Genomic DNA, 23,785 nt, shown 5'->3' on the forward strand with positions numbered 1-23,785 from the left:
CAACATACTTGCAGATTTCTTTCTGACACATACTCAGCTTGTAGTGTTTTGTGGGCCTGTTCTCATTAAATTTTATACAACAGAAAACCTGAACAAAACTCTGCGCAATGTAAGGGAACAATGATTCGATTCGCAAGGAAGACGAGATTTATGGGGAAAATCGCTTGTATCTGACAGTCACTGACATCAGTCCTTAGTTTATGAAAAGTGACTGAGCCTGATAGATTCTTCTACTGTTCATCATAAAGCGACTGTTTTCCTGTCTCAGCAATGAGTGGAAAATGAATCATGATCATGCTGATGTGCAGGAAAGAGTCTTACTTTGTAACTAGAGAAAAAATTTTACAAATTCAACATCAAATCATTAAAAATGCAGATTAGACACCTGAAAATATTTCACAGAATAACATCCTTTCTTTGCTTTTTTTTGTAAAGAAAATATCTATTTAAAAATGGATTTTACAAATACACATTTAAAAATAAAATTAGCTATCAAAGTATTTTAAATAAGCCAGTAGAAAAAAAATTGACTTCTTAGGAAAATAGGTCACTGATATTTGATGTTACTACTTAAAGCAAATGTGTGACACTTGACAGCTCACTTAATGTCTCATTTCTACCAGTTTTTTTTTCTTTTTAAGTAGAAGCAAATACTGTCTCTTTGATCCAACCACATTATTAATATCAAACTTTCTCAGTCAGTAAATTATGCTTCAAGTATGAACTGACATCTTGACCATATTAGGGAAAGCTCTCAATAGTGATTTAACATGTTTCTTAAATATAAATTATTTTCCCTTGATGCCTCTATTATTGCTTGGAATTAGATACATTTTAGACTGGCTCTATTGGTGACGAAAATACCCTTTTCATATGTGTCTAGTAAAGGGAGTTTATTATAAAGAATCATGTTCAATGATAAGAACATTGCATAAAATTCAAAGAACAGGGGTTATTGCCATAGAAAGGTTCTTGGAATCCAGATCCTCTGGAGATAGAAACAGTCCTTGATTAAAGGTAATATAAAGACTTAGCAGTAACATCTGGCTAGAAAACCTGTCCTATTAAATGACAACAAATGGGAGGCATCACTATGGCTATATGCGATCCGCAGCTATCAATGCTAGGGTTCTTTCCAAGGGCTGATACCGAATGGAGCCTGGCCTTAACCATTCCCCAGTACACACTTCCAGAGAAATAATGTGAAAAACAGAGGAGAACAAAGCAAGTGAAGAGCACAACTCAAAATAAAACAAGCTGTATTACCTATGCAAGATTCAGCAGAAACATTGCAAGAGGAAAATAAAATTTAAAACACGTGATAAATATATTTAAGCAGATAAAGGATCTTAGCCACTGGAAACAGAATAAGATAATACCAATTGGATATTAAGTATAAAAATGGTTAGAAAGAGAAATAATGATAATAATGATAAGGAGTAGAATATATTAAGCCTAATGATAGAAGAATGATAAGGAAGATCCAAGGGAGGATCTCCTGCTGAAGACAACAGGAGAGAAGTAACAGAAAACACTTAAAACTAAAGAAAATACTTAAAAGGGACAGATATGTTAAGATATGAGTCAAAATTCAAAATTCTAGAAGGTAAGAGTCTCAAAGAAGCAAATGCAAATAAAATGGAGAAATATTTGAAGAAGAATGGATATACATTTCCCAAAGATATAGACAGATCAGATATCTCAGGTTGAAAACATTTATAGAGTGCCCAAGAGTAGTGTCACCAAAAAGTCTAAACACAGTATAGCAAACTTTAAGATTATAAAACAAAATAAAATTCAGATTTAGTGCCCAATCGGGTGTAAGACTTCTCAATAGAAACACTGCAGGTAAGAGAGACATTGAATAGCAATTTTAATATTTTGATTTAATAAGATATAGAACTTATAATAGATACCCAGAAAGTTATTTAATTTAATATAATATTACAATAAAATATTATCAGAAATGGAATTGTCAAGAGATTTTACAGCAAGACTCAAAATACTTTCAGAGGAAGAACTCAGACTGGGAAAATAAATTCAGAAGATCCTGAATACATATAAGAGTAAGAATGGTGAAATATTTTGTCAATATCTAGGGTTAGGAAAAGGAGAAGAAAATATTTCACTATAAACTATGACTAGAGGGGCACCTGGATGACTCAGTCAGTTAAGCATCCAACTTTGGCTCAGGTCAAGATCTCTCTCGGTTGGTGAATTCAAGCCCAAGCACCTAACCTGTGCTGTTAGCACAGAGCCTGAACCCTCTTAAGAATTCTGTGACTCCCTCTCTCTCTCCCCCTCTGCTTTTCATGTTCTATGCCTGTCTCTCAAAACTAAATAAACGTTTAAAAAAAGATAAAGTGGTTTGCCTAATATGTCACATCCAAATTAGACCAATCCATTCACACTCATTGGCAGTGCTGAGCATAAATAGACCTATTCTGAGGGGATCTGCCCTTGTTTGGAATGCAAGGACAGCACAGAATGTGTGTCCTCTTTAGGGAAGGATATATCAAAAAGGAGAAAAGGACTAGCTGATCCAAGCAGGCTATACACCTTTAATCCTGAGGGAAATGTAATTGACAGGGTAGAAAGAAGACAGGTGTGATTTGCCTAAGGGATGGGAGTCTCTCTCCACAGAGTGGAGGATGTGTAGCCCCCAGAGAACTATAAATATCACCCTGCAAGTTCTTCTCTGAAAAGTGAAACAGCCATGACTCAAATAGCTACTGAGAGTGGCCATTAGTATTCTACCACCCTAGGTTATTAAATACCACATCTGAATAGGCTTCTCTCTATCCAAATATGAAGAAAAAATAAAACAAATTTACTACAACAATGGATCCATAAAAATCTTGTGACGTAAAGGAAAAGGGAACTTGGTCTTAAAGACACATTAATTTGAAAATAATTTACGTAAGAAACAATTTAGAGGAGAAATACTTGGAGTTATTAAAATAGATTCAATTGTGAGAAGTAGATAGGAATAAGCCAAGATTAAGAGAGAGATGAAAATAGTTTAAAATGAGTAAACACAGTGACAACGCAAAATAATCTCTTCATTTTAGACAGCTGACTGCAAAAGATAATAAAGAAAATTAAGTGAATGATCATTAATATGAACGATGATGAATAATTCTACTAGAATCTAGAAGATATTTAAAGTGAGTGGTTTATGAAACATTTGAAAAAAGCAACACATGACCAAAGATTACGACCTTTAAACATATAAAAATGCCAATAAGTCATTAAAAATGTTATTTGAAAATTAAAAATATATAAATAGAAGTCTCAAAATTAAAATACTATAAATTATGATAAATGGTTTAAAATAAATACAAAAAAAATTTATCCTCACTAGTAAACAAAGTAAGTGAAATTAATAGATGTATAAAATTTAAATATTAAAATAAAAATAGCTTTAAAAATTATAATAAAAGAAAATAAAAATTAAGTCAACTTGTGAGTATCATTTTATATTAATGTCATTTTCTGAACTGCAATTTGACACAATATTCTTTAGAAAATTTCCACATATTGGGATGGCTGGGTGGCTCAGTCAGTTAAGCCTCACACCTCTGGTTTCAGTTCAGGTTAGATTTTGTGGCTCGTGGGTTTTAGCCCCATGTAAGTCTCCTCACTGATAGTACAGAGCCTGCTTGGAATTCTCTCCCTCTGCCCCTCTGCTCTCTCTTTTCCCCTGTGTCAATCTCTCTCTCAAAAAAAAAAAAAAATCTATACATCGATCAATTTATTTTTAGGGAGCCTATGATAAAGTTACAATTAGTGAAAGCTATATGCATAAAAGATGTTTGTTGGAGCATAATATATAACGTAAGAAATAGAAACCAATATATCCAGCTAATAGCTTATCCACATGATAAAATTTTACAAACTCATTAAAAATTTTCTTTTTTAAAAAAAATTTTAATGTTTTATTTATTTCTGAGAGAGAAAGAGACATCGTGGGCAGGGGAGGGTCAGAGAGAGAGGGAGACACAGAATCTGAAACAGTCTCCAGGCTCTGAGCTAGCTGTCAGCACAGAGCCCAACATGGGGCTCGAACCCACGAACTGTGAGATCATGACCTCACGGTCGGATGCTTAACCAACTGAGCCACCCAGACGCCCCTAAAAAGTATTTTCCAAGATCGTAAAATGGCATGGAATTTTTTCATGATTAATGAAAATAAGGCAAAATATATATGTTTTTATCTCAATCTCTTAATTTTATAAGACATTATATCATATATGATATCAATAGATTTATTTGCTTAAAAAAGATGGTTAGAAAAGTGAATCCTGGGGGCGCCTGGGTGGCTTAGTCGGTTAAGCGTCCGACTTTTGCTTGGGTCGTGATCTCGCGGTTCGTGGGTTCGAGCCCCGCGTCGGGCTCTGTGCTGACTGCCAGCTCAGAGCCTGGAGCCTGTTTCAGTCTGTGACTCCCTCTCTCTCTGACCCTCCCCTGCTCACGCTGTCCCTCTCTCTCTCCTAGAAATAAATAAAAAACATTAAAAAATTAAAAAAAGAAAGAAAGAAAAGTGAATCCTGCTAAGTGATGAGATCAAAGGTGATTTATACTTTATCTTTACAGTTTTACTATTCTCCTATTATCTATATTGAATTTACATAGTTTCTATTAACAAGAAAAGTCAATTGAATATAATGACAAAGATCATAGAATGCAGACTAGGAAAAGAGATCATTTCTTTGGACATGCTGATTTTCAGTTGCCAAAAGACATCCAGAAAATATATTTAACTGGAATTTAGAAATGTTAGTGTGAGTCATGGATATCTACAGGTATCTATTTATCAGAATCTACATCAGGGGTGATTGAAACACTTAGAGTGAGGGTGATCATTTTGAGAGAGTTTACTGGCAAGGATGGAAGTTGAATGTGTATGCACCCTGGGGAATACCAATATATAATGAAAAGTAAATTAGCAAATATCATTAGATTTCACTATCAGAACTTGTCTGCTTTTGCTTTTTTCACACTATTGCATTATGCTTTTCATCAAAATAAAGCCAAATCTGATAAATGTAAATTCTTAAAGCAAGGAAGTATGAGGGAAACAGATTCTCTGGATAGGAGATGGAAAGGCACTAAGAAGATGTAAAGATTTTGACAAGTAAACACAAGTTTTCAACAGAATGTAAAACTTCAGCTCCTCATGCCCAGAGTTACAGATTGAATCCATTATTTCTATTCAAATCACTAACTAGAAGAATTCAAATAATTTTTAATATTGCCTTTAAAATCTGCTAAAATAGCATTTTATAAATGCACAGTAGAAGGAGAAATTATCAACAAATATATACTTCTATTCAGAGACATGAAGAATAAGAATAATACGTTTTATTCAATTCCATTCAACAGTAATTGCATTGATTACAAAAATCATCCATCCATATGGCACTTATATTTGTGTCAGCTGATTTTAGTTTTATGCACCAAACTTTACAACAGATCTATGTAACAATTGTTAATGAAACTCAGTGAAATTCAAGAACTTAGATTTGTACCTAAATTTATCTTTATATGAATTTCAAACAGGTGAAATCCAATAACAGTCAGTGTACAGGAGCCAAGGCTGTTTATGTTTTGGGAGAAGGAAAAATCACAATAAAAAGAAATGACATTTATAGAAAGTCTAAAATCTAGCAGATGAACTGAGAAGTTATTTATCATCATTATCTTATTAATTCAGGAAAGTCTCTTATAAATTTAATATGTTTTCTGTTTCATAAATAAAAAACATGGGTAGGTTTGATAAATCCCTACCAACCAGAGCAACAGAGATAATAAATTCTGTCCCTTTTTTAATAATTTGACAATTTTCTAGATATTAAAATTTTTGTTAAAACTAAAAGCTGATTCTAAAATGTAATTGGAAATGGGAGCTATCTAGAATAGTCAAAATAATTTTTGAAATATAGGAAGTTAGAAGGCTTAAAGTACCTGATTTCAAGACTTAGTCTAAAACTACAACAACTGGGGTACTCGGGTGGCTCAGTAGGTTGAATGTCAGACTCTTGATTTTGGCTCAGGTCATGATTTCGTAGTTTGTGTGTTGGAATCTTGTGTCAGGGTCCATGCTGAAAGCATGGAGCCTGCTTCAGATTCTCTCTCCCCTCTCTCTCTGACCTTCCCCCTACTCTTGTGTACTCTCTGTCTCAAAATAAGTAAACATTATAAAATATCTAAAACAATCAAGATAAACATTCTAAAAAAAAAAAAAAAAAGAGGAAATATTTGTGTCCTTAGGTTAGGCTAAAATTTCTTAGGACATGAGAAGTCTGAACCTTTAACAACAACTGTATGTATATAAATTAATATTCATCTAAATTGAAAACCTTTGTTTCATCAGATGACCTTGTTAAGAAAAGTAAAAGGCTGGGAGAAAGTATTTTCAAAACATGTATTTCAAAAGAGACTTGTGTAGGATGTTAAAAAATGAAACGTACAGCTCAAATGTAAGAAGACAATCAACCATATTGAAAGCTGAGCAAATATTTTAAAAGCTACTTCACCAAAGAATGGCAAATAAGGATACAAAAGGATGCTTGCCACCATTTGTTATAGGAAAATGCAAACAAAAACATCAATGAGATAAAACTACATATGTTTGTAACTGTTAACATTTTTAAAAGATTGACAATATATGTGTTGACAACATAGTAGAGCAAAGGCAACTTTCACATGTTGCTGGTTGAAATACAAAATGGTACAACCACTTCAAACAAAAGTTTGGTGGTCCCATCAAAAGTTAAACACAAACTCATTCCATCCCCAAATCACAGTCCTAGATTTATACATAGAAAATGAAAATGTATGTCCACATAAGAATTAGACATATTTTTATAACACCCTCATCCATAATAGCTAAAACTGGAAAAAAATTAAAACTCTTCTGAATTCTGAATCAATAAACAATATAGGGTATATCCAGAGAATTGAATCTACTGTTCTTAGTAATAAAAAGGAACAAAACAGTTGTTTATGAAAAAATTGATGAATCCCAAAAGCATTTTGCTAAAACAAGAAAATCAGACATAATGAAACACATACTTACATATTTGAATTTATATATAATTTTAGAAAGGGAAAACAGTTGAGACAAATCAAAACTGGATTCCAGGGATCAGGAGTGGGGGAAGGGGGTTAGTTGCAAAGTAGCATGAGGGAACTGTTACAAAATGTTCTATATCTCAATTAGTAAGATTGTTATATATATAAGTATATACATTGTTAAAACTCATTGTCTCATAAACTTAATACCAATGAATTATATTGCACATCAATTTATCACAATAATGCTGATTTTATAAGTGTTCGATCTGACTAATTCTGAAACCCGTCCTAACATAGTCATATCATTATTCATGCCCTAAAATGGGCAAAAAATATTTTAATTTAGCATCTGGAAGTTTGTCTGTTGACATCCTACATATTGTATTTTGTTAGAAAATGAATGGATTTGTGTGTTTTTGCTAACACAAATATTTCACAATTTCTGATCTATCTGGTTTATCTTTTAAATAATGCTAATGCTGTGGTTTAGAATTGTTTCTTACTGCTCAGCTGCAGGTAATTGCATGAATCCTGGAATATCGTGAAATTTTTCCAGTCTCAATTTCGTCCATGTCACATGTATAATTATGAATTAAATTTTATGGAAAATGTTATAATTGCTAGACCATGGTTTATTGTTTTGGTTGATAATTGTCATTGTTTTTGGCTAGTTGACCTGAAGAATTGCATCTGTTGTGACTGATGATAAAAATCATCTATACATTGGATAAAAATCAAACAATACATTAGTTTATGATTTTTACCTGTATCAATTCCTATAAAGATATTAGAGAAGAAAATATTGAAAATGATACATTTAAGAATATTTACAAATTAAGGGGTGCCTGGGTGGCTAAAGTCGATTAAAGGTCTGACTTTGGCTTAGGTCATGATCTCATCATGATCTCACAGTTCATGAGTTTGAGCCCTGCCTCAGGCTCTGTGCTGGCAGCTCAGAGTCTGGAGCCTGCCTTGGATTCTGTGTCTCCCCCTCTCTCTCCCCTTCTTCAGCTTGCACTCTCTCTCTCTCTAAAAAATAGTTTTAAAAAAGAATATTTACAACTTATGATTCCATTAACAGAGTATCTAAGTTTAACTAAATTAAACAGAATTCACATTTTTAAATGTTTTTTATTTATTTCTGAGAGAGAGAGACAGCGTGAACAGGGGAAGGTCAGAGAGAGATGGAGGCACAGAATCTGAAACAGGCTCCAGGCTCTGAGCTGTCAGCACAGAGTTCGACGCGGGGCTTGAATTCATTAACCATGAGATCATGACCTGAGCTGAAGTCAGATGCTTAACCAACTGACCCACCCAGGTGCCATGACAGAATTCACATTTTAATAAATATGTGTGTAACTTAATATCTGTAATATTCAGAAAAACTAGCTATGCCTTCTTTAAAAATTTTTTTAAATGTTTAGTTATTTTTGAGAGAGAGCATAAGTGGTGGATGGGCAGAGAGAAAGGGAGACACAGTATCTGAAGCAGGCTCCAGGCTTAGAGCCTGACATGGGGTTTGAACTCACAAACTGATATCATCACCTGAGCCGAAGTTGGTCACATAGCCAACTGACCCACCCAGACCCCCCTGTGCCTTGTTTTAAATGCCCATAGAAATTGACTTTCCTAGAAATAGGAAGTATAAAAGATATGAATATTTATTTAGTGACTACTATGCACCAGTTGCTTTTGGTTCTGGTCATTCATTTACTCCTTCAGCAAGCAAATATATTTTGAGCCTTCACTAATTACTAGAGATTGTGATAGATGATGCTGAGGCTTCAGTGCTCATCAAGATAGACATCATGCTTTCTTGTCCAGACTAGCAATTGAGCATAGGCTTAACAATTTAAAGAAGAACTGACTGCAGCTATAGAGAAAAATGTATGACCAGAAAATAGCATGGTACAAGTAAGAATGTGTGTGACAGAGACACTAAATGTCCATTAATGTCCTATGATCCTTCTAATTTTTAGTAGACATGTTGCACAGAATCTGGACTACGTATATCAGTTCTTCCTGTAGGCAGTGTGTCTTTTTGGCAACTTTTTTGTGAATGAGGTCTGTAAGTTAACTTCTTGGAAGTGTCTTCCAACTGTCCTCTTTCTTTCATGGCTGGAATAATAGAAGTGGCTCAAAGCCAGCTCTCTCGTGGAGCACAGATGTGAGAAGCCCAGCCTAGACCCTGCTCTGTTTCCTCATCTGGGCCTGATGCTCTCCATTGTTTTACCAGCTCCTCTTCCAGGTTGTATATACAATATTCTATTGCAAAGTTCCCCTAACCCTGGTTGGCAGCTGATGGGCTTCAGCACATGCTACTCCAAAATATTCCATTTAGGCATATTGAATACTGTAACCTGAGAGAGAAAGCTGTTTGAGAACACAACAGAAACAAGAAGGTCTCTCTCTGACTTTCCCCCTCCTTTTCCCCTGAAGCATGTTATGATTTTCATGTGAGAGTTGCACTCTCTATACTTGGGGAAAAGGAACATCTTGATCTCCAAGACAAAGGGACGCTGAAAAGAATCCAAATGAACAGGCCTTGCTAAGTGTCTCTATTTACAATTTAGCTTATGCTTTGCCCCATCGTGATTTTCCATTCTTCATCAAACCTGGCATAAAAACACTGTTTTAACCATTTTGCGGGGTCTTCATTTCCTTAAGAAGGTTCCTATGTATGTCATGTTAAACTTAAATAAATGTGTATGCTTTTCTCCCTATTCATCTATCTTTGTCAATTTCATTTTCAGACCTGGCCAAGGTCTCTAAGAGGGTAAAGGAAAACTTTTTCCTCCTCCACACTTTCCCCCTATACCACCTTCTTGTTTAGGTTCTCTCAGGCAAATTGGAACTTCTCTGCATCTCCTTGGAAGTGAGGAAACATAACCAATACAGATAAAAAGATTGAAGACTGTGTCATCACTACCCATTCTCCTTGTCCTGAATTTATGACTAGAATGATTCAGGCAGACAGCAGCCTCTATATTCATGTGTACCTCTGATTAACAAAGGATACCTGTCAAATTCTTTTAGGAATGTTTCTACATGGTTTTACTCTTCTTCTAATGATACATGAAATATCCAGCTGGAAAATGAGAGGCCAGCATCTCTTCTTTGCAGACTCAAGGGTCGGTAAGTTTGCTGTTTTTTGTTTTTTTGTTTTTTTGTTTTGTATCTACTCAGTGGTGTCCTGGAGCCAGCTTGTAGTGACTACAAAGAGCAGATTCAGCATATTTCTTCCCCAAAACATTCTGTGATATTAAGTCGGTAGACTGACACACTCTAAGTATTTATACCACACAAATTTGTAAATACTCAAAAAAGCCTTAATTTTTTTTAAAGAAACAGTTTACTAATATACCACAGAGTCCACATACTGAGGGAATACAAAGACCCTAGATATCCACAATACTATGATAAAACATCTATACATTTTTTTGTTTCTGTACATACTAATATTCTGATTATATAGACGAGTTGGAAAAGGTGATAGGGTAACAGTCAGGAAACAAATGTGGTCACCTTATAGATGCCCCATACTTGGTATCTGTCAGCTCTTTTGGTATAAAGGAAAAGGCCATTTTATACATTGCTAGAAATTATAGACTTAATTTTAAATATGAGGATGTATAGGCTATCCACTTGTAACACTTAAAAGAAGAATTCTCAGAGTGTTGGAGGACGATGGAGAACAAGAAGAGAAAGATGTGTTCAGGTTCTGTATCTTCATGTAACAAATTGAGGTATCAAAGATTGGTCTATTGATCCTGGACCACAAAAATAAAACAACAAATCATGAAATAAAAACCTGAGTATGTTATTAAAAGATAAAAAGATATTCTAAGTGCAATTTTAAAATAGAAATGTAAATTAATGGAGGAGTTTGGTTAGTCAAGTTAAATTTTGATCTGTTATTGTAGAAAGACTGTTGCTAATGTCTTAATAGAAATCCCAAGAGACAATGAAATAAGCATATTATACGAACTTGTAAGATCATATCCTAGAAAATACTAATAGTTTAAATAGTTAAATGTAATTTACTTTGAGAAGTAGATTGGATATTGGTAGTTTGGAGGCAGGATAATATCATAAGCACCTTTGTATCATTAGATATTTTAACCATTTTCATATGTTACTTTGGAAAAAACAGTTGTTTTTACTTAGAAATATTTATCTCTCTTATGTTGTTATCAATATATTGAGAAAGATGTGCAATTAAATCAGAAGTTGAAACACTGCAAAGAACTTTAATGTGCAAAGAACAACATGGAGAGAACACTAACTTGAATAAAGAATGACTACATAAGGAAAGTGATGTTTAAGTTCAGCCTCAACAGTAAATATAACTTAAGTAAGATAGAGCAGGAGAGGAGGAAGCAATAAAGACGTCATCTTGAAGATTATCAAAAGCATTTATGATTTGATTGACACAGACAAATCTTGGAATCTGAAGAGTCAAAATTTAGCCACTCTGGAGAACAGGAGAGGGAGAACTATGGAAGAATACAATATATGGCAGACAAGGTGAAGAACGTTACTTTACAGTAGTATAAATTAGAGTCACTCGGAGATTTTTTCCAGTGGTGCTAAACTGGCATAAAATTATGACAAGAGTCCTGAGAATACTGTTAATGGAGTGTTGGCTATGATGAACCATGGTGATCTGGAAAGGGATGGGAGTAAAAGATTGTGGAAAGAAATGAAGACATGGAGGAGAAAAGGGCCTGGAAATCTCTGGATAATCAAGGAAACATGAATAGGATGGAGAGATCAAAGAAAAGGAGTGCCAGGTTAGTTTGTTAAAGGAAAAACAACTTAAGGTACTAATAAGAAAGAACGAAGAAGTAGATAAACTTATAGAAAAGATGATGATCTTAGAAGATGAAGGCCAAGCATTTGAAATGTCAAGACATTTAACAGATACTGAAGACAAAGGTGGTGAGATTAGGGAAGGAGAGGAAAGAAATCAAATTGAGAGAATGGAATCAAAAGTAAACCTAGGGACAATAGATACTACTATGAGAAGAGATGAAGAATGATAAAGGCAGATGACAGGAACAGTTTTATTGATAGATAAGGATCAATGAATGAAAGCATTCCTGGAATCAGGGAAGATAATTAGCCTGACTACCAATACTTTTCAATTAGTTTGTCCATTCATTCATTGACTTATTATTTCTTCATTTATTCAGCCAATCATTAAAAACCTTTCATTCATCATGTACTATGTTCTATTTAATTGAATATTTACTTCTAAGATTTCATCAGATGAAGTAGAGAAGGATATAAAGACCTTCAGTAAATTCAGGAAATAGCAATGGCAATGAGGCAGTCTCTATGGCATAAAATATCATATCACTTTCTTGAACAGGCAGTCCTTGATTTCAAGAGAATCCCATTACTAGCAATTACTGAAGTATAAGGAAGTAGTGCCTCTTGCAGGTGCCTTGAGGTTAACACCTATATTAATGATCATGTGGATCCAAGTGGTCTGCAGATTATTTACCTAACAAGACTTTTTATTTAACTTTCTGTGTACTTAATTGTCTAATTTATCTTTGAACCGAGATGGATATTAACACATACCGATCTAATAATCATCCTTGTGTTTGATATTCTTTCTCCTTAATGTCTAATTAAATTCATTCTTCTTCCATTCTTAAAGTTTTACAAAGAGCATTGCTTTGATAAGATACCTGTATACTGATGCCGCACCAAGTCATTTCTTTTCATTGTGTATGAGACGAGTTTAAACATTCTGCAAAACATTTTCATTCATCCACAAGAGAAAGTGTACTGGGCACTTTGTTACTTGACAGAATTAGTTGTTCTAAGTCTAATGTGCCAGTTAAGCTATGACTGCATATTTCCCACTGTCTATTTTTTCAAGTCTAGAATTAGCAATTTTAATTTGAACTGTTACATTCATAGACCTTCAACTTGCAGAAGACAAGCTGTAGAATAGATGACAGAAGTTAGTACATCTTTGAAGATATATTTTAAAGACATTTAACAACTGAATAAAATATTTTTATGAATAAAAAGAACACATTTCCTGTAGCTATTTTTTTCTGAATTAAAGATCAGTCTTCTCTTTATGAATTTCTAAAATAAAATAATAACAAGAGTAAAGAAATTTTATCTCTTTTGTCTTACACTCCCAGTTGTTAGAGCTGTGATACAACCCAGACGAAACCATTGTCCTTTCCTGGCATAAATTAACATCAGTCATTCAATTATGTATTTAACATATATTGGTGCTGGAGCTACTGTCTTCAGTTAGTCAAGACTGATTGGGTAACATACTTTTGTTACATCTTTAATATTTTTTTACATTTTTTTCTAGTGAACTTCCTAAGTCTTAATGTATGGGAAAAACAATAATATATGTTCATTTTTAACCCCACTGACCTAATTTAACTAAAGCTATTTATCAACTACAATCCTGAACCAGGAAATCCAGTTTTCAGAAATGAAACCAAGTAAGTATTATCTGCCTTGTTGAAGCCACCATTTCAAAATTCCCTTTGAGCCATGACATATGACCACTCACTAGGTGCTTCATTCTTAACATGCTCCTGTATGAAAAGGTTTTCTACCTCAACACCTTGGCTTGTTTTTCTTTTTTCCTGCAATATACAATGCTCTCCTTTCTTCTACTCATCATATACCTTTCTCCACCTGGAAAATACCTAATTGTTCTCATTTCAAAGTCACTTCCTTTGTGAAGCTTTTCTTGATCCCAACCCACCACCCTCGCTATTAGGCAATAGTTCCTTATCCATCATTTATATAACTATTAATAGACTTTATAATATATACATATAACTATTAATAAAGAGTCATTTTTCTACACTTCAGTTTATACAGTAATGACTGAAAATTGACAACATATGGACAAATGATTAAAACACAAAATAATTAATGTAACTATTAATAATCTACTAATAGACTTACCACATTGAATTTTACTATATTCATGATGTCTTGATGGATTATTAACTGGGAGAACTTGAAAGGTGTAGTCAGTCTCTCTGAGCTTTAATTCTCTATTCTGTTGGAACGGAAATGAAGGCTGCTAGTAGTTCCTGACTCATGTTGTTGTACTCATCAAAAGACTCACAGTAATGTTCTTTTAACAAAGACTCCATAGATGTCTTTGTTGTTGCTCTTGTGGTAGTGTTGCTCTTATTGTTATCACAATTGATAGTAGCTGTAGTAGTAGTAGCAGTAGTAGTAGTAGATACAGTAGATACAGTAGTAGTTTTATATCTGTGATGTCAGGATCAGTCTTATTCGGTGTTTTTAAGATTTTTTTTTTAAGTAATCTCTACACCCATGTGGGGCTCAAATTTACAGCCTTGAGATCAGGAGTCTCATGCTTTACTGATGAATCCAGCCAGGGGTTTTGTTTTCTGTTTTTTTTTTTTTTCTTTTAATTCCAGTCTAGTTAACATACAGTGTTATATTAGTTTCAGGTGTCCAATATAGTGAATCAACAATTTTATGCACACCCAGTGCTCATGATGGTTTGTATACTCTTAATTGCCTGTACCTATTTCGCCCATCCCCTCGTCCAGTTTTGCTCTGGTAACCACTGGTTTGTTCTAATAGTTAAGAGCCTGTTGCTTGCTTTGTCTCTTTGTCTCTTTTTTTCTTTGTTCATTTGTTTTGTTTCTTGCAGTCCACATATGAGCAAAATCATATGGTATTTGTCTTTCTCTGACTGACTTATTTCATTTAACATTATACTTTCTAGATCCATCTATGTTGTTGCATGTTGCAAATGGCAAATTTTCATTCCTTTTTTTTGTTTGTTTGGCTGAGTGATATTCTATTGTGTTACATATCACATTTATTTAACCATTCATCTATTGATAGACACTTGGGCACCTTCTATAATTTGGCTATTGTAAATTTTGTAGCAATAAATATAAGGGTGCATATATATTTTTGGAATTAGCGTTTTCATGTTCTTTGGGTAAACAACCAGTAGTAGAATTATTGGATCATATGATAATCCTACTTTTTATTTTTTTTCCAGTAGTTAGTTCAATTCCCAGAAAATGGTGGGTAACATCTTTCTTTCTTTCTTTCTTTTTCTTTCTTCCTTCCTTCCTTCCTTCCTTCCTTCCTTCCTTCCTTCCTTCCTTCCGTGAACCAGTGGATGCATGATCAAACTTCAAAGCTTATGTTGGGTGATTTTCTCAAGGTCATGTTCCACCCTCCACTTCATACAATTACCGCTCAAAACTGAAACATACAGATAAGTAATTAAAACACAAATTAATATAAACAATAGGGTCCAAGTTCAAGATGAGGATCAACAGGCCTTCCCCCAAATTTTTTCTTGGGAGTAAGGGAAAGATTTAAAGAAGTGACATTACTTTTTAATCCTACTGAATCAGCATTTCTAGGAATTAAGTTTAAGGATGATATCCATTCCTTTTTTATTGAGGTATAACTGACATATAGCATATTAGCTTCAGATATACAACATAATGATTCTATATTTGTATGTATCGTGAAATGATCATCACAGTAAATCTAGTTACCATAGTCTGTTCTCTATACCTCTGAGCTTTTGTTTGTTTGTTTGTTTGTTTCAAATTCCACATGTAAGTGAGAGCATATGACATTTGTCTTCCATTGTCTGGCTTCTTTCACTTAGCATAATGCCCTCAAGTTTGATCCATGTTGTCACAATGAAAAGATTTTATTCTTTTTTATGACTGAACAGTTTCTATTGTGTGTATATGTGTTGTGTGTGTCTGTATAATCTTTATTCATTCATCCATCAGCGCATGCTTAGATTGTTTCCACACGTTTGTTATGATAAATAATGCTGCAAAGAATACAGGAGTGCTGATTATTTCCATTTTTAAACAAATTATCCAGTAAATCTTAATTAACTAGCGTTTGAGAACCATGACTATAGAAGCCATGGGAAGTTATTTAAAACTTGTTGTGGAAGAAATTTTACTGAGGTAAATCTTAAAAATTATTAGATTATTGGACAAAAGGTGTGAGTATCTAATGTATTGGATATAAATGAGCATATAAAAAAGCACATCTCTATTCTCACAATTTCTATGAAATTAAGCTTCCTTAATAATAAATAGTGTAATATTAATTACTACTTACACATATTTTAAATTTTTATTTATTTATTTTGAGAGAGAGAGCACAATCAGGAGAGGAATAGAGAGAGAGAGGGGGAGAGAGATTCTCAAATACCACACTGACAGTGGAGAGCCCAATGTGGAGCTTGAACCTATGAACTGCAAGATTGCAATCTGAGCCAAAACAAGAGTTGTGTGCTCAGCTGACTGAACCACCCAGGTACTCTTGTTTTCATATATTATAAGCATTGTTTTAATTCATTTATAATACCTCAATGACAAAAATTAACAAAAATAGTTGACCTATTGAAAAATAATCTATAAAAACAAGACTGCTAGATCCTTAGTGAATACAGAGAATATAATAAAGATGCTGAGTTACTAATTTCTCTGTTATTTGTGGAATTAATAAGGTCCAGTTGAGATAGGGATGGGAAGTTCCCATAGGTTTTAGAGGCTATCTTGAGAAAGATTTCAAGAGACACCTGGGTGGTGCAGTTGGTTAAGCATCTGACTTCAGCTCAGGTCATGATCTCATGGTTCATGGGTTCAAGCCCTGTGCTGGGTTCTGTGCTGACAGCTAGCTCAGAGCCTGGAGACTGTTTCAGATTCTGTATCTCCCTCTCTCTCTGACCCTCCCCTGCTCACGCCGTCTCTCTCTCAGAAATAAATTTTAAAAATTAAAAGAAAAGGTTTTGAATAGGATTAGTGTCAGAATTGTCATATAGAGAGGCCCATAATTAACTAAAACAGACATGAGATATATAATTTTATAGAAAACTTTTATGTGAGGTGATATGCTTTTGTTCATAGAAAATAGTGGATGGGGCTCCTAGCTGGCTCAGATGGTTAATCGTCTGACTTCAACTCAGATCATGATCTTATGGTTCGTGAGTTCAAGCCCCACGTCGGACTCTGTGTTAACAGGGCAGAGCCTGGAGCCTGCTTCAGATTCTGTGTCTCCCTCTCTCTCTCTGCCCCTCCCCCACTCATGCTCTGTTTCCTTCTGTCTCAAAAATAAATACACATTAAAAAGATAATAAATATTAGAGAAAAACCATAATAAAATATTAAAGCTGAAAAAGGGTCTTAAGGGTGAGTTAGTTTACAATTAAAGTCCTAAAGACTAAAAGGGAAATAGTCATTGACCCTTCATTCCACTCTGTTACAAAGATACCCGTAAAGGTACCTTTAAAGGAGAGTAAACCCCAAAGAATGCACCTTCTGAAGGTCAAAACAGCCAAAGATTCTCTGCTAGAACAGTCAGGACCTTTTAAACAGCAAAAATCAAGAGTTTTTCAATAGAAAATAAGCTTGAGTCAATCTGAATTATCCCTGGAGAAGCAAACAAAAAACAAATATATTAATTCTAGAATAATTTTAAATTGCTGGAAGACATCTATTTGTATATAGATACATCTATATGTTTTAAAATTTTACTGAAATATGACATATACTCAAGAATTCAGGACTCTTATTAGAGAGCTGATGAATTTTCATAAATATGAAAAAAATCTGGGGCACTTAGGGGGCTCAGTTGGTTAAGCAACTGACTTCGGCTCAGGTCATGATCTCGTGGTTCATGGGTTTGAGCCCCGCGTCGGGCTCTGTGCTGACAGCCAGCTCAGAGCCTGGAGCCTGTTGCGGATTCTGTGTCTCCCTCTCTCTCTGACCCTCCCTGCTCACACTGTTTGTCTGTCTTAAATAAAACATTTAAAAATTTTTTAAAAAATGAAAAAAGTATATGCAAACAGCAAACAGATCAGGAAATATAATGTAACCAGAATTCCAGAGGTATGCCCTGTACCCCTTTCAAACATCTTTACAACAAAAGCATTTTCCCCTTTTATCTGGAAACAGATGTGTTTGGAATCCTACAGAATGTACTCACTTGATTATATCAGTTCATGTCATGGCTAGATAATTCCATCATGACATAAATACCACCACTTTTTTATCCAATTAACAGTTGATAGTCATTTGTATAGTTTCCAGTTTTATAATTTGTTCTTGTTGCTGCATATATCTTGATGAACATATATATCCATGTAGTAAATATAGATATAGACTATATTCTGGATACATATCTAAGAGTAGATTGAGGGGTTATATCTTATGCATATATTCTCCTTTAGTAGATACCACTAAATAGCTTTACAAAATACTTGAGCCGATACACCCTCTATGAAAGAGTATAAGAATGTTCAAGGTGTTCTATGTCTTTGAATCTGAATTTGGCATTTCCCATATTTTCCTTTTATTTTCCTTATTTTAGTGGCTATTTTCCTGAGATTTAATTTGCAATTTCTCAATGCCTAACAAAGAACATTTTCATATTCTCATTGGTCATTTAGAAACCCTACGCTGTGAGTATCTGTTGTGGATGAAATGACACAAAAGGACAAGACACACACAAAAGACAGACACAGACACAACTCTGGCCAGAGGAACAATTCTACGTAAGCCCCTCTTGCGGTTTATTTTATACCCCGGTAACTGGATACAAACTGAAACCTACAAGATGCATTCCTTTACCAATTAAGGGCAAGTAGCCAAACACCTTTCAAGGACAGGGGGGAGCAAAGGGAGGAAGCGACCACAACATGTTTACTAAGAGGCCTGCCCACAATTCCAGCCTCCTCCTTACTTCTAAGGCGGGCATGTTCCCTCGTTTGCGAGCGGACCATGAAACTTGGATATTGTGTGCAGGCCTCCTGGCAGAGCACCCTGTTTGCAGGCATGCTTTGCCCAGGCAGGGAGCCCCGTGTGCAGGCGCATCCCCGCGTCCCTAACCACGCTTTCTTGTGGTCACTGTCGGGCTCCCACAGTATCTCTTACATTTTCATCTCTTTTTTCTTTAGGGGTCCTGAATACATTTACTTTGTAGGATGGAGCTATTGCAATACCTTCTCCCACCCAGAACTTTTACTCTCTTAATGGTGTCACATGATAAGCACAAGTTCCTAATGTTAATATTGTTCAGTTTATCTTTTCTTCACTTATATTTACTCATAAAGCTTCCTTTGTGCCTTTTTGTATTCAGTCACCTACCTCTATCACAGTGTCTGGCAACCAACGGTGTGATCTCTGTCACCATAGCCTTGCCTTTTCAAAATGTCATAATAGAATGTACTTTTTTTCTCCCTCTTGTGCCTTGATTCTTGGGCTTTCCTTTTTCTGCTCTTTTCCCATACAACTTTGAAATTCAGTAAACTCTTCATATTATTCTAGTTTTCTTTATTGTAATATAAAATTGCTGATCTTTAACCCAAATGTCTATTTGCACAGTTTTATTTATGATAAGATATGAAACATAGTATATAATGGAAACAAATATTCTTGGAAAAATATGCACATACTTACCTACTAGAATGATATACAAAATAACATAGCATAGGATTGATCAGTCAAATGTTGACTGGTAAATTAAAATTGGCCCTGATCAATGAGAATAAACATCAGCATGACAGCATGCTAGTGTATATGACATAACTATTGATTCTCCTAATGTATATTTGGACTCATTCATGTCTAATACATTTATTAAAAATCAATATTTTTTCTCAAAATCAAAGAAACACTTTGATCAAAATATTAACAATAATAAATCAATATTTAAAATATACGACTCCCCATCCACTGCATCTAGTAGCCTTACAATTTAATAACAATGATGAATGAAGATATTTATTTCAGATATATATACATATATAAAGAAAAGCCTGTTAGGAAGGGATTAGAGAAATACTATAATGTATTGTCATTTATCTCAAGCCTGAGGAGATTTCTCAAAAAGATGGAAGGATGCGAACACCTGACAGATAGATGCATGATTATATTTTGATCCTCATTTTTTGCACATTTGATACTTGCACATTCACCTATAGACTAAAATTTATTGTAACTCCTAAATCAATACTTGAGGGTATTTCCCTGGTCATATGGAGATACAGAGCAGAGAAATATTTGTGTTGCCCAATGTGCATGTTCCCTGCTGAGGTTGGAAAAGGACATGCTCTGCTTTCGTGTTTCAGTTCTAATGCTGTAAACAAGTGTCCTTTACATGGTGTATTTAATGCCAAGGTTTTGGGGTTTGTTTTTGTTTTGCATTGCCATGCTCTTCATTGGTGATTTTGCTGTTTCAAATGGTCCACAAACTGAAGTGCTGTCTAGTGTTCCAAAACACAAGACATCTGTGATGTCTTGGAGAAAATATGTGTGCCAAACTTTGTTCAGGCATGAGTTATGGTGTTGATGGCCATGAATTCAATGTTAATGTTAATGAATCAACATACACTCACACATACAAACCCTAAAAAAGATGTCTTAAAATAGAAACATACAAACTATAAGGATGTGTATTGGTCGCCTGATGGAAATGTGACCAGAGGCTCACAGGAACCTAATCCTAAAAGTCATATTTTCTAATTCAGTGTTCATGATGATTTTTCTAGAACAGAACTTCTGTGAATAATAATTTAACTATATGTATAAATACAAGAGATTTTTAGAAACTGAAGCAAATGTTTTGGAGTTTTAAATTGAAAACGTAAAATTAAGGGACACCTGAGTGGCTCAGTCAGCTGAGAGTCAGTTGAGTGTCCATTTTGGCTCAGGTCATGATCCTGGGGTCATGGGATCAAGCCCATATCAGGCTCTACACTGAGTGTGAAGCCTGCTTAAGATTCTCTCTATTTCTCTCTCTCATGCTCTCTACCCCCGCCCCCCCGTCCATCTCCTCTGCTATATTTCTCTCTAAAATAAGCAAACAATGGGGCGCCTGGGTGGCTTAGTCGGTTAAGCGTCCGACTTTCGCTTGGGTCATGATCTCGCGGTTCGTGGGTTCGAGCCCCGCGTCGGGCTATGTGCTGACTGCCAGCTCAGAGCCTGGAGCCTGTTTCAGTCTGTGACTCCCTCTCTCTCTGACCCTCCCCTGCTCACGCTGTCTCTCTCTCTCCTAGAAATAAATAAAACATTAAAAAAAATAAATAAATAAAATAAAATAAAATAAGCAAACAAATAAATAAATAAAATAAAAAATAAAATTATTATGATTTTCAGGGAGAAATTGGTTAACAATTAGTAAACAATATATTTAATTCATTTTAATCATCTACCGCACAATAATATAATAGTATCATGGAACTATTATGTAAACCTGGAGACCTTAAAAAAAGGACAGAGTGAGGCAAACCAAGAAGCAGACTCTTTTTTTAGTATATGTGCTGCTGAAGTGAGCACCCAAGAAACAGACTTTTAACTATAGAGAACAAGCTGATGGTTACCAGAGGGGAGGTGGGTATGCTGATGGAGATTAAGGAGTGCATTTGCTCTGATGAGTAGAGTATTGTATGGAAGTGTTGAATCACTGTATTGTACACCTGAGACCAATATTACGCTGCATGTTAACTGAAATTAAAAAACTTAAAAATTTAAACAATGAAAAAACAAAAAGGATAATACCACAAAAAATTAGAGTAAGTTGAATGTTATTTTAGAGCTGATATTTACTAATTAATTATCTTGTTGCATATAAGCAGCATGTAACTATAACTATAACTCCTAGGTATTTAGAATGATAGAATTTGAGTAAGGCATATATATATATACATATATATGTATATATATGTGTGTGTGTATATTTTAACACTTATAAATAAAAAATATAATTGCAAAATATCAGTACTTAGATTAATTCCAGTTCCAATATCTAAACATGTCTCCATTTATCTCCTCTTATATTTGCCTACAGTGGCAAAATAAGAGTGATTACTTGATTCATTCCACTAAATTTCAAATATATGCCAATACTCTCAACAGTCAACAAAATGTCCATGCTTGTTCTGTAAGAACCTTTTAGTAAACATGATCTAAGTTGCTGCTTTATTCCTAATTTTATGTGTCAAACAAATATTTGCTCTATCTCAGACTGAATGTCAGAAGGTTTTACTAATGTCTACCCATGCACGTCCCTGTCAAGGTTTCTCTCACTCTCTGGTAAGTTTCCCCTTGCCCCTAAAATATTTTGACATCTCAGTGGGATCCTGTCAAATTACTTCCAAACCCATTTATACCATTAAAGCTGCTTGTAAGTTTTTTAAAATTCGTACTTTTTCAAAATGTATTTGCATTTGAGGCACAGCTAAATTATGGAACTTAAAAGATTTCATTTTTTGATATCATCAGAACAGATGCTTGGGGTCAACCTTTATGACTTGGTATTCCTCAGCATATAGGTAAAGCATATTCTTAGAAATAAATGTGACCAACAAAAACTACAAGACTCTTTATTAGGCTAATTTTTATAGTACAAGATGTTGATACTTAGGGGATATAAAAATGTATTTTTTTTCAACCTACAATATAGGTGGTAGAGTTGGAAATATTTTTTTCTCTCATAGATTATTATGAAGTTGGTTTCTATATAACACCCAGTGCTCATCCTAACAAGTGCCCTCTTCTGTGCCCATTATCTCCCTTTCCCTCTCCCCCACCCCCATCAGCCCTCCATTTGTTCTCAGCATTCAAGAATCTCTCATGGTTTGCCTCCCTCCCTCTCCCCAACTCTTTTCTCCCCTTCTCTTCTCTCATGGTCCTCTGTTAAGTTTCTCCTGTCCCACTTATAAGTGAAAATATATGGTATCTGTCCTTCTCTGCCTAACTTATTTTGCTCAGCATGATACCTTTGAGTTCCATCGATGTTGCTACAAATGGCCAAATTTCATTCTTTCTCATTGCCATGTAGTATTCCATGGTATAGATGAACCACATCTTCTTGATACATTTGTCGGTTGATGGACACTTAGGCTCTTTCCATGTTTTGGCTATTGTTGAGAGTATTGCTTTGAACTTTGGGGTCCATGTGCCCCTATGCATCAGCACTCCTGTATCCCTTGGGTAAATTCCTAGCAGTGCTGTTGCTGGGTCATAGGGGAGTTCTATTGTTAATTTTTGAGGAACCTCCACACTGTTTTCCAGAGTGGCTGCACCAGTTTACATTCCCACCAACAGCGTAGGAGGGTGCCCATTTCTCCACATCCTCGCCAGCATCTGTAGTCTAGACTTGTAAATATTTAAATATTTACATTAGGGAGAAAATAGGCATGTCATGCTTATATTAGAAAAGTCTATTCTAAAAAATATATACAAAACAAATATTTATTCAAAACAATTAAATCTGTTTCCTAAAGGATAATGTATCTGTTACTCTAAATGTTAAATCAATTGTTGTTCTTATTTCCATGTTTTTACCATGTATCCTCAAACTGACAGCCAGCCTTGGGAGGCATCCCTGTGGTGACAATGGTCTTGTTGTCTTACAGCCCTGAATTCACAAATCCACACCTACCACTAATTTATTGTTTGCCTTCGGGCAAGTTACTTGATATCATTAAGATATTTCTCCATTTTGCCTCTCTCACTGTATTTTGATTATTTGTTCACTTGTCTGCCCTAGAATGTAAGCTACTTAATGGCAATTAAATGTTTGGTTACCTTTGTCTGACCATGGATTAGCACTTTGTCTGGCACAAGGTGCGATAATATGCTTATTAAATAGAAATGAGATATAGTGAACAGAT

The 23,785-nt window shown here is 34.7% G+C and overlaps 1 non-coding gene across 1 annotated transcript; it reads left to right on the plus strand.

The window, feature by feature from the left end:
* The first annotated feature begins 4,312 nt into the window (after window positions 1-4,312).
* On the plus strand, window positions 4,313-4,397 carry TRNAK-UUU. The gene has a single exon. It is a non-coding gene; the product is annotated as a tRNA-Lys (tRNA).
* Window positions 4,398-23,785: the final 19,388 nt, after the last annotated feature.

This window comes from Hyaena hyaena, unplaced genomic scaffold, assembly GCF_003009895.1.
Source record: "Hyaena hyaena isolate Hyena2069 unplaced genomic scaffold, ASM300989v1 scaffold_869, whole genome shotgun sequence".
NCBI classification, from domain to species: Eukaryota; Metazoa; Chordata; class Mammalia; order Carnivora; family Hyaenidae; genus Hyaena; species Hyaena hyaena.